We start from the raw sequence: 10330 nt of genomic DNA, 5'->3' as shown, positions 1-10330 counted from the left end.
GGGAGGGTATTGTATTGTCATAGTGATTAAGAGCTGTGTAAAGGAGAGCGTGCTGTTGGCTAATCCTGTTCACAGTTCATGCGCAGCCTAACCACTGCTGTGGGCAAGTATTGTATCTCTCTACTAAAACGCTGTCACAGGAGTACTCTGATATTATGGTATTGCAATGGTTTTTGGTGCTACACCAATAGTATACACTACTGTATATGAGGGAGTATACTGTGTGCTACTTCTATCACACTGTTAAAGGATTTAACCAGAAGCTGTTATATAAGGAGTGTGTCACATGTTTCAGCATCCAAACAGGTCTGAACTCTCCCTGATTTTATCCTTTTTCCTAAAATAAGTTAAAAGTAAGCAAAAAACTATATTGTAATATGAATGAATACAGTACTTATATCACTCTAAAGAATTTTGTGTCATGAATATACCCATATGCTAAAAGTACTTGTATTTTACTATATTCATATATCCCTATTTTAGAATAATGAGTGACAGAAGAAAGACTGAGTTTGGTAAGACTGGTTTCAGTTCAGGAACTGGTTTCAATTGCTCTCTGTTGGTACTGCTCCTTGAAAACCTGTTTCTGGGGCATTATTATTCACCATATTGTATGGGCAAATAGCTATCTCGTTATTCACATTCATGTCTAAAGTATTCACGTGCTGATTGGTTGCCCTTGTCTCTACGGGGATGGTTTCTAACTAGATGTTTCAGCACTGTCTCAGGTTGCTATCACGACCTCAGTGAATGCAATGATGATGGCGCACCAGTGACGATGTGTTCTGGGGCAAAATGTTCTCCCACTAGAACAAAAACATGGTGGAACAAAGAGTTGTTGTAAATAGTTCTCTGAAATAGCTTAGAAGTTTCAGTGCTTGGTTAATTGCAATGATCTTTGCTTTCCCCTGTGGATTTCTTCTGCTAATCCTGTTACACAGCCCTCCACTTGTTTGTGTTTTTTGGCCTCTGGATCAGTCCGTTCTCTCCCCAACAATGACCCATTCTCCCCTCTACTGCTACTGCCCATTGCTGCCCCTGTCTCAGTTTGGGACATCTTGTTTGTGCCCTCGTCCCACTACAGTGGTCTTTAAACAATTATTTTCTGTCATTTAGGCCATCCGAAAATAGAACAGTTGTGTTCCTGCTTGCTCCTGTTGATTCACTCACCTCAAGGCATACGTGCATTTCTGCTCTACATGAGAGCTGTTGGGGTGTGATTCTCACAAATAGACACATGTGCGCGCACACACACACACACACACACACACACACAAATAAAACATTAGTCTTACACTGTATGATCTAATATGGCTTAAAGGACCTGTGTTTTTTTCCAAATGCACAGTGGTATATGAAAATATTGTTCACTGGTTTATAGATACTGCCTGGCTCCCAGTTATGACCTGGTCAAGCATGTCTGAGATAATGCGATGACCTAAAACAACTGGATACCTGAGCAGGTGATCTTCAGGACACCCTTCACTGACTCACGCCATGGTGCTCCCAAAGAGGAACTCACACCATTCTAACAAACTAACTTCTGAAAAACTGCCACAAAAGGAAACACATGGTGTTCATCAAATTAAGACAGCTTAACCTCTCCCAGGCATAAATTGTAAGGAGGGACATGCCAAATTACCAGGTTTACCTACATGTTGCAAATAAAATGTTTACTGTGACAATTGTAAACAGTAGTCACCCATTGGAAAGAGAGGTCATTTGGAATCCTCAGTTTGGGAGTGAATTGAATGCTGGTGATTTGGGCTTATGACAAGGGCCCTGGCAACCACATTGGCCTCACTAGACTCACTGGATGTGGAATCTCCCACAGGTTTCCACCTGCTGGCTGACTCAAGTGAAGAGGTGAGAGTATGTGTGAGTGGTTTTTTCCATACAACCACCTTCCATGTGCTTGCTGACTTGTCAACCACAGCCAGTGTAAGATGTCTGATAAAGAAAATCTTAAAAATAAAACGTGTGGGATTTCAATCGTTAAAGTGTCATATTGATTAGAACCGCTGAAATGCTAGACTTTGCCCGGGTGATTGTCAGGGTTAACATTCAGTTTGTGAACAGTCTGTCCCAAAGTACACACGTGTACATTCTGCACTACTTGGCTACGAACTCTCTGGTCTCCCAGGTATGTATTTCAGCAACAAATGAAATTTAGGGGGTGGGGTGACAGGGGGGATGTGTTCTTTGTCTTGGTCTCATTCCAAGAGCTTGAGCCCTCTGCTGAAATCACAAACCTTTCACCCCTCGCATGACAATACTGGCAACTGCTGATCCTTTCTCAATGATGGGTGTGCACACTGGCAAGATGCCTCTGGCTAAGGAGAAGCTGCTGTCAATTAGTCTGGGCGTGTGTAACCTTGCCCTTGGATTTCAACGTTACCTTGTACCATGCCTGCTTCCCTATGATTCTCACCCAAAGAATCAGAACCTAGATTTTATTTGCTTTATTGTTCCTTTAAAAACTGTTCTAGCATGAAAATATTAATAAAATAAAATTAAAAATTCAGTATATAAGCATGAATTGGGACACAGTTATAAGGTGCCATTGTAGTTCATAAGGGACTGACTAAAAAGGCACTGTTGACAGATGCCAGAAATTATTTGACTGCATTCTTAATGTACTAATATGAGTGTTTCATAGATGTGCTTTAATAATCTATTTTTTTAAATGGCTTGATTAATTAATCAATAATAATTTTAAAAAAAGATTTGGTCTTGGTAACGATTCTTTTCCTCAAGTTTTGATGGTCGTGATATTTCCATGCTCGTCCCATAGACCGTAGAAAAGTCTTTACATAAATGGACCATGACAAAAATATGTCCCCTGATCACCATGTGTCAAGTTTATACTCCAACTCCGTTTTTTAATGAGTTTTTAAAAAACACTGAATGGCAACAATAGTGGAAACAATATGAAATGCAGTAAGACATAAGAGACAATAAGGCCAACGAAAGAACTACAAATACCATAAAATCAACTAAGACCACAGGCCGGCCTTTCTGCTAGTGACCTTCAACCGCGAGCCACCTGTCCCAGCTGAAGCATGATGATTGGTTGTGCTGCGCTCACGCGAGGGGCGTCACACGCAGCGCTACGGCATCAAGGAGTCATGTCAAGTCAAGTCAGTTTGCAGGAGCGCGATGATACAGCCCCGAGACTCGAAGATCTCGCCTCGACGCTAACAGCTCTTCGGCTCTACGTCACATTTAAAGGACAGCATTTTCCTGCCACACGTTAAGGTAATTTAAGTTGAACTATTTTTGAAATACATTTATAGTTTTTGTATTGTAGAAAACTAGAATTGGGCATATATACTCGCCATATAATATCCCCCCGTTTCTAGTTTGCTTGCTAGTTGCTACAAATAATATGTCTAGCGTGGCTAGCACGAGCTAGACTACATAACCAGCCAAGCCAGCAGTTGTAGGCTAAGGTTAGTTAGCTGAATATCAGTTGAATAGTGGACATCAATATTACCGTCATCATAATGTAGCTAACGTTACGTGTCTTAACGAACTAGTTATAAGCATAGTTGTCTGACAGCAAGAACAGCTAACTAACCTTAGCAAGAAACCATTGTTTTATAAACTGTTTTTTTTTTGGTAGCTAACTTGCTAGGCACGTTAAACAGACTGAAAAAACAACACATAATAATCAGCAACCGTTGTCTGGCTACACAGCAAGCTAACACTGAGTTATATTACCTAGTGATACTGGAAATAAAGTAGCTTAGCTAGCAGCAAGTTAACGTTTGCTAGCTAGTGAACAATTCATAATTTTCTCTCACTCTACCTAGCTGTCTGGTAGGTAGGGTTAGGTTGTCAGTCCCTATGTATTCTAACGTTAATCCTACGAACCATGCTACGAACAGTCTGCAAAACACCAACCATGCACTTGGCGATCGATTCTGGCTACTTCTAGCTAATTACCTACAGCTTTTACATTTTAAGGTTTTCAAACCATTCTCTTCAAAAGCTATTCTCTTCATTTGATTATTTGCTATTTAGCTAATTTTAACAACATAGAACGAGCTCGATCATTTTTCGTTACTTTATGGTACCTAGAAATTTCGTTAGCGTGATGATCAGTCTGCTAGCAAGCTATGTTGGAATTGCGTGTCAATTTCTTTGTCTGGATGTGATGTTGGCTTGCTCACTAAACAGTCGCCTGTTCGTGGTATTAGAAGAGCGATCGCATTAATTTATATTTAAACACACAATTGGAATGTCAAACTATTTCCGCGTTCTACCAAGAACACAGTGAATATCAGTTTATAGCTTGCCATCTGATTAGTATTTGAGCTGTTTTTATTTGGTGTTGCAGTGTATTGGATTGCTCGATTGACTGGATGTTATAGTTGAGAATATTGTCGTAGTTAACGCTGGCTAACCGTTAACAGTTAAGCTGAATCCAGTAAAAAAAAAATGAGTTGTCGCTTTTTAGCTTGCACGTAGATAATATTGGCGAAGTGAACTTGTTTCACGTAACTAACTGGCTTAATAGCTGGTTGACGCAAGCTACCTCCTGTCTAGCGTTGTCGTTACATGACATCAGCGCCAGACGACTTCCGCACTCACCAAAGCAACCTTGTAGAATTTGAGTGCCAGTACAAATTGTCTTGTGCCTGAAATATAATTTGATTCTCGAAAAAACTTTAACCAAAAGGTGTACCTCATTAATTTAGGGGAGTATCGAACCTCCCTAACATTTGTCGAGCGGAACAAAGGGCTCTCAAGCCCTTTACTTGCCAAGTTATCTGAGTAGAGTGAAGTATGAGAACTAAAGTATTGCTTCTTTGCCTGATAGTGAACAAAACATTCTTTTGACGAGGCCAACTGCATAATATAACATTCATCTATCAATTCGTTGGACATCTCTTATACTTACTCACATTTTATTATGCTAAACAAGAGCTATTTCCAAATGCATATGGCAGCATTTTAGATTTCTGACATCACTAAAAGCTGTTATGCTTTACAATGTTCCATGGATCTCTCAGACCTATTGATAAGTGTTCCTTAACTGAATTGCTGATCTATAGTTACAATTGGGATGGGGCATTTGCTGAAATTCAAAGAACCTTGTTGCATGCAAACTTTGCATATGTCCTCAGAAATTTAGTTGAACAAATGAAAATGCTCAAGGAAATTTTCTGATTAAATGCGTCATTGGCCTTGAGAGTGGGAACATAAGGAAGGCCTCATTAATTTTTTTTAACAAAGTGGCAAAAGAAATGTATGCAAACAATGTTTGCAAATATTAGAAAACAGCCTTGACAGAAACAGCGTGCACGCAGCCATCAAACATTGTTCTCTGGCCGTGCTTCCATGTTAATTCTGATGATTTTCCCGAACATGTGCGTTAGCATGTTCTTGTTGCCCTGTGCTTTGTGAACAGTGCTGCAATACTGCCTAAAAATAGAGCGGATACACCACCTATGGGTAAGCGTCTTAACCAGAAGCCTTGCTGCTGAAAATGGAAGCATCCAGGCGAAGCTGTCGCCGTGTCCAGTTGATGTGACACTTTTTATGTAGATTCAGGAAGCCGATATCCCTGAAGTCTGTTGGGCCCAATTCTGGCCCCCCTGTCTTTGCGCATTTTAACTGATAGATGAAGTGCTCCAGATGTCAGTTGTAAAGAAGACAAAAAGGACCAGGCTGGGATGAATACTGACTAAAGTAAATGTGATGTAATATTTATAACATGATGTCATAGTTGGGGCAGCGATGTGCATTTCATGAGCATATGGCCTGCAGGGTCTTCATCTGCATTTCCACGTCTGCTGCGAAAATCTCTTACCGGACAATAAATGTCAGCGGGAGCAGTTTTTATTATTTTGATTTTGCCTCACATTCCCCGCATCAGAGTCACTTCAATGAATCTCTTCAGTGCTAACAGTTTCAGTTATTGCCCCTGAGGCTTGAGCGGATGATAGCAGTTGTTGAATTGGTTGCTTCGGATGAATTAGGAGACCAATATGAAAGCACAAGAGTGGTTGGAAGGTCCTTTTTATTTGTGTGTGTGCGCGTGCGTGTGTGCGTGCGTGTGCGCGTGTCTGTGCATGTGAGTATGTGTGTGTGTGCGTGTTAGCGTGCACACCAGGTCTAAAGTGGGTCAGACAGGCAGTGTATGGGGCTATGTCGCTGCTGTGGGTTGACACGGTTTAAGCAAACTGTACTCATGCTCTCGTAGTCCTTGCTCTTTGCACCATGCACCACGAGGCAGGTGGACAGGTCTCACCGGTCCTTTCAGGTTGAAGGACACTTTTGGGTGTGTTAGTGTCTTAGCGGTTATATGACGGTTGGATCTTGCTTTTATTATCAGATTAAGAATCACTGTTGCGTTCTCAGATTGCGGTGACGGGTGGGTGGATCTCACCTGTTGAGCGTAACGAGCGGGCAGGTCTGCCCTGCACCTTCAGGTGAGGGAGTCGCCGGTTGGCTCGGGTACTGGCTGGGTCTGGATCGCACAATTCCGCCAATCAAGGAAAGTACTCCACAGGGGACGGCTCTCGTACGGTGCGACCACCTCGTATACGCCGCTGGGTCTGCCGGCTCAGGCCGTAGGGGCGGTCTGCATTTTCCTTTCATTTGTGTTTTTAAGCTGTCGATTCCTGCTCGTGTTAAACGTTTAGGATGTGCTTGGGGCCAGGTACGTTCCGAAAAGTGCATTTGCTTTAAGATGGAAAACTTCCTCCTTCCAAGGCACGCAACATGCATTGCGTCAGTGTACTGTGGATCCATATTTATAAATGGACACCATGTGAAACATGCTGAAGCTGCGTACGTCTCTCTGGATGCGAGGGTCTGCTCCATGCCTGTAAGGTAATGCAGTGACAGCATCCCACATGACCTCCGCACAGTCCGTGCCCGACTGACCCAGCACGGCCCATTGGAGCCTCGCCAGGTCATGTGACGGGGGCACAAAGAGCCCAGTGTTTTTGGAGGGCGCATCCAGCCATGCACAACACACATCTCAGAACCAGTCACATGACCTGCGTGCCCCGCTGAGAATGGCCTTTGTGTCGTCCTACGCACAAGTATTTTTTGTTTGGTTTTTTTTTTATAGTGTGGGCTAATATTTGTGTTGCTAAATGAGAAATGGTGAGGAATGGCCAGGGAGCAAGCCACTCTGCGCACTTGCACGAGAAGGCTTTCAGAAGAATTTCAGGAATTGAGCTCATGCAGTTTTATTGGACAGAATCTCGAAGAACTGAATGTTTTTGCCAAGTTGAGCTGTTGTTGCACAGTGCACTTCCAGCGTTTACTTTGTTACATTGGTTTAATTGGACATCCTTGAAGCTTTTATTTAGTATATCATTTGAGCCATATGCTACATATGAGACTCAGCATGTGAGTGAGATGGGCATGTCATCTGGCACATTTGGCACAGAGTGACTTGCTGGTGCAGGTATGACCTGTTTCAGGTGTGTGTGGGGGGGTGTGTCACAGGCTCTGCCATTAAATTCCCCTGGAAGGCCATTGGGGGGTTGTCCTGTTTGCATGTATTTTGGAACCATGGGGTTTGTGGGAGGTACAGCTTTTATCTGAGGTTGGCAGTGGGCTGCTTGTTGCCTCACTGACAGGTGGGCTGCGCACCAGGACCATTGCGCTGTTTCCCCCCCAATACAGCACCTGGGTAGGGGGGGGGGGGCAACTGTCCCTCAGCAGTTCTTCCCAGCTGCTTATCTCCGTGCTTCACCAATCGCCCCCGCACATCTTCATGGGGCAAAGTGCCTGTCTGGGGCCGATAGCTGGCTGCAGTTCTGATTGATCGTCCCAGAAGTGGGTCAGCAGTGTTCTATAATGCACAGATGCTGACGGGGTCACATGCTGCGCAGAGTCCAGAGCTGCGAGGCCTTCTATTGACGCTCAGCGAACAGACCGCTAGGTTGTCTCGGAGCAGGTCTGCAGGGTTGGAGTGCATGGTGGAAGTGCTCTTTCAGGGAGAATGTGCAGCTTGTTCAGAGGGGCCCGTGCTGTTTACACCCTTATACAGATTAATAATCCTCCAGGGCTTCTGTGTTGAACTCTGTTCCAGGCAGAATCTCGGGGGCCATCTGTGGAACAAAGAGAATATAGAGCAGCAAGAAAGTGAGCGCCTGTGTGTGCGTGCACGTGTGTGTGTGTGTTTGTGTGTGTGTGTGCGTGCACGTGTGCACGTGTGTGTGTGTGGGTGTGTTTGTGTGCACGTGTGTGTGTGTGTGTGTGTGTGTGTGTGTGTGTGTGTGCACGTGTCGGCCTTTCCTTGCCTTTTGTGCGTCAGTGCTATCTCTCGGAGCTGAATGGCAGTCACAGGGTATTGACAGAGCTATATTCCTCACTTGGAGAAAAGGAGCCTGGTTTGGTAGTTTTTCAGCTGACGTGCTTGTTTATTGTGAGCATCTGAACAGTGATTTACCTGTCCCAGTGCTGCCCTGGTAATTAGCAGCGTCTGCTGTGTGTGCAGGGGACGCTTGAGTGAGGCTTTGCTTCCGTCTGAATGGGTGGCACTAAAACAGCTGTCTGCGCAGGTCCTGATTGCTGAGTTCCCTCTGACGCTGTTGTCCCATTGCATTCTGGGACGTTCTGCTGAGCCTCAGAAACGTAACTCTTCAAGTGTGTTTCAGAAATCAAGTTACACAAGCCCTTCTGCTGTTATGTCAATTTTTATTTTGTTGAAAAATCTTTTTTCTTCTCTCTATTTGGAGCACCCAGTTATGTTTGCAGGCCAATCCTGCCGCTATGACAACCCCCATCAGTTTGCGGTGAGGCGGGGATTCGTACGCCGCCCTGGATGAGTCTCTGCGGCAGGTCGTACTGGTGTGGCTACGGCAGGGTTTGGGGTCCATCGCTGCACCAGTAAAATATCCAGTGTTAATTCAACTCTAACAGCATCAGTTCTTAACAGATAGGCTAACATTTGGTCCCTCCCTGGAATGTAGACACTGGTAGAGTTGAATTATTACTGGACACTTATACTGTGTTGGAGAGCTTTGTAATGTCTTTTAACTGACTGGGTATCCAGTGTGAAGAGAGGTTGCCAGGGTCTTTGCTGAGTCGTGGGGTTGAAGCATGTAAATGTCCAGGTCAGGGCTCAGGACTGGTGTGACGCGAGACGCTTCGGCAGGTTTCCAGGGCCAGACGGGCATTCTGGGTATTGGCTCTGGGCGTCTGCAGCGCAGTGGCAGCCTCTCTCTTTCTCTCTCTGTGGCAGTTCAGCGCGTGAGCCTTCCAGCGCCGCTCGGCCCAGATTCACCGCGGCAGGCCAGTGGCGCGGCCGGGCGCTACCAGGCGTGTGGCCCCGTCTCCGATAAACGCCGCTCGCTCCGTGCGGCAGCCGGGCCCCCGGGGGCCGGGGTCCGTGTAAACAACCCCCCCCCCCCTCCGCCGGATATCAGCTCCTTCTCGTCTCCGGTCCCGCCTGTTCAGACGCCAGGGGGAAATAATCGATGTCCGGTGACATTTCCCGCACCCTTTCGCTCTTTGAGAAGAATCCGGCATGAAAGGCCCGGGAATAGGTTTCTCTGCGGGAGTCAGAATTGGAGGAGGGGGTACAACAATGGGGATCGACCCCCAGGCCCTCCCGTGTGGATCCTGCTTAGAGATGTAGGATGTATCGCGAGGATAATTATGGAATGCACTAACGGTCATATCCACCATATGGTCCATTACCGTTCCTTACGTCTTGTTCTGTTTAATTATACCCAGAGCGGTTAGTGAACAGTCTAACTAAAGAGGCTGGGTATAATGCTTCCGGAGAGAAGAAAATCTATTGGGCGCTGATAAGACAGCCAATCAGCACCAAGTTTGTGCAGCTTCCATGCGATCATGCGATGTGTTTTTCCCAGTCGCATGGAGCTGCCAGGCCTTGCTCCTGATTGGCCGTCTTATCGTCACAACAATAGGTAACGGCGGTGACGTTTTTTTCCAGAAGCATTTCACGCGGCCCCTGAAGTGTTGTTTACGACCGCATCGGGTCTAATTAGAGAGGAAAAGACGAAAAGAAAGGCTGTACGCCTCACGGTGGCTGTGACCGTTATCCCATCCCAATTATGGGTGTGATATGTCGCCCTGCCCCAGTCCAGCTGTTGTGAAGGAAAGTGTGTGTGGCTGTGTGGGTGTGGCCCGTGCTCCGGGGGTGTACAGTGTGAGGGAGAGGGACAGGAGCGGCGCGCCGGGCTGTAACCCGAGCGACGGAGTAACAGGAGGAGGACTCCCGCCCTGCGCAGTAAATAAACCTGCCAGCCGAGCGGCACGCGGTGACCCCCGGCCCCCTGCCTTTCTGGGGAGATGTATGGAGCGGAACTCTGCCTGCGCCCAACCCCGCCTC

The 10330-nt window shown here is 45.8% G+C and overlaps 1 protein-coding gene across 1 annotated transcript in view; it reads left to right on the top strand.

Annotated features, from left to right (window-relative positions):
• Positions 1–3116: 3116 nt before the first annotated feature.
• adipor2 (adiponectin receptor 2) overlaps positions 3117–10330 on the top strand; it is a 38391-nt gene continuing 31177 nt past the window's right edge. The window contains exon 1 of the mRNA XM_064343378.1: positions 3117–3258. The gene's annotated coding sequence lies outside the window, so the exon portion shown is untranslated. The remainder of the gene's footprint in view (positions 3259–10330) is intronic.

The sequence above is a fragment of the Anguilla rostrata genome, chromosome 7 (genome assembly GCF_018555375.3).
Source record: "Anguilla rostrata isolate EN2019 chromosome 7, ASM1855537v3, whole genome shotgun sequence".
In the NCBI taxonomy this organism is placed as follows: Eukaryota; Metazoa; Chordata; class Actinopteri; order Anguilliformes; family Anguillidae; genus Anguilla; species Anguilla rostrata.
This window is presented reverse-complemented; position numbering and strand designations above follow the sequence as displayed.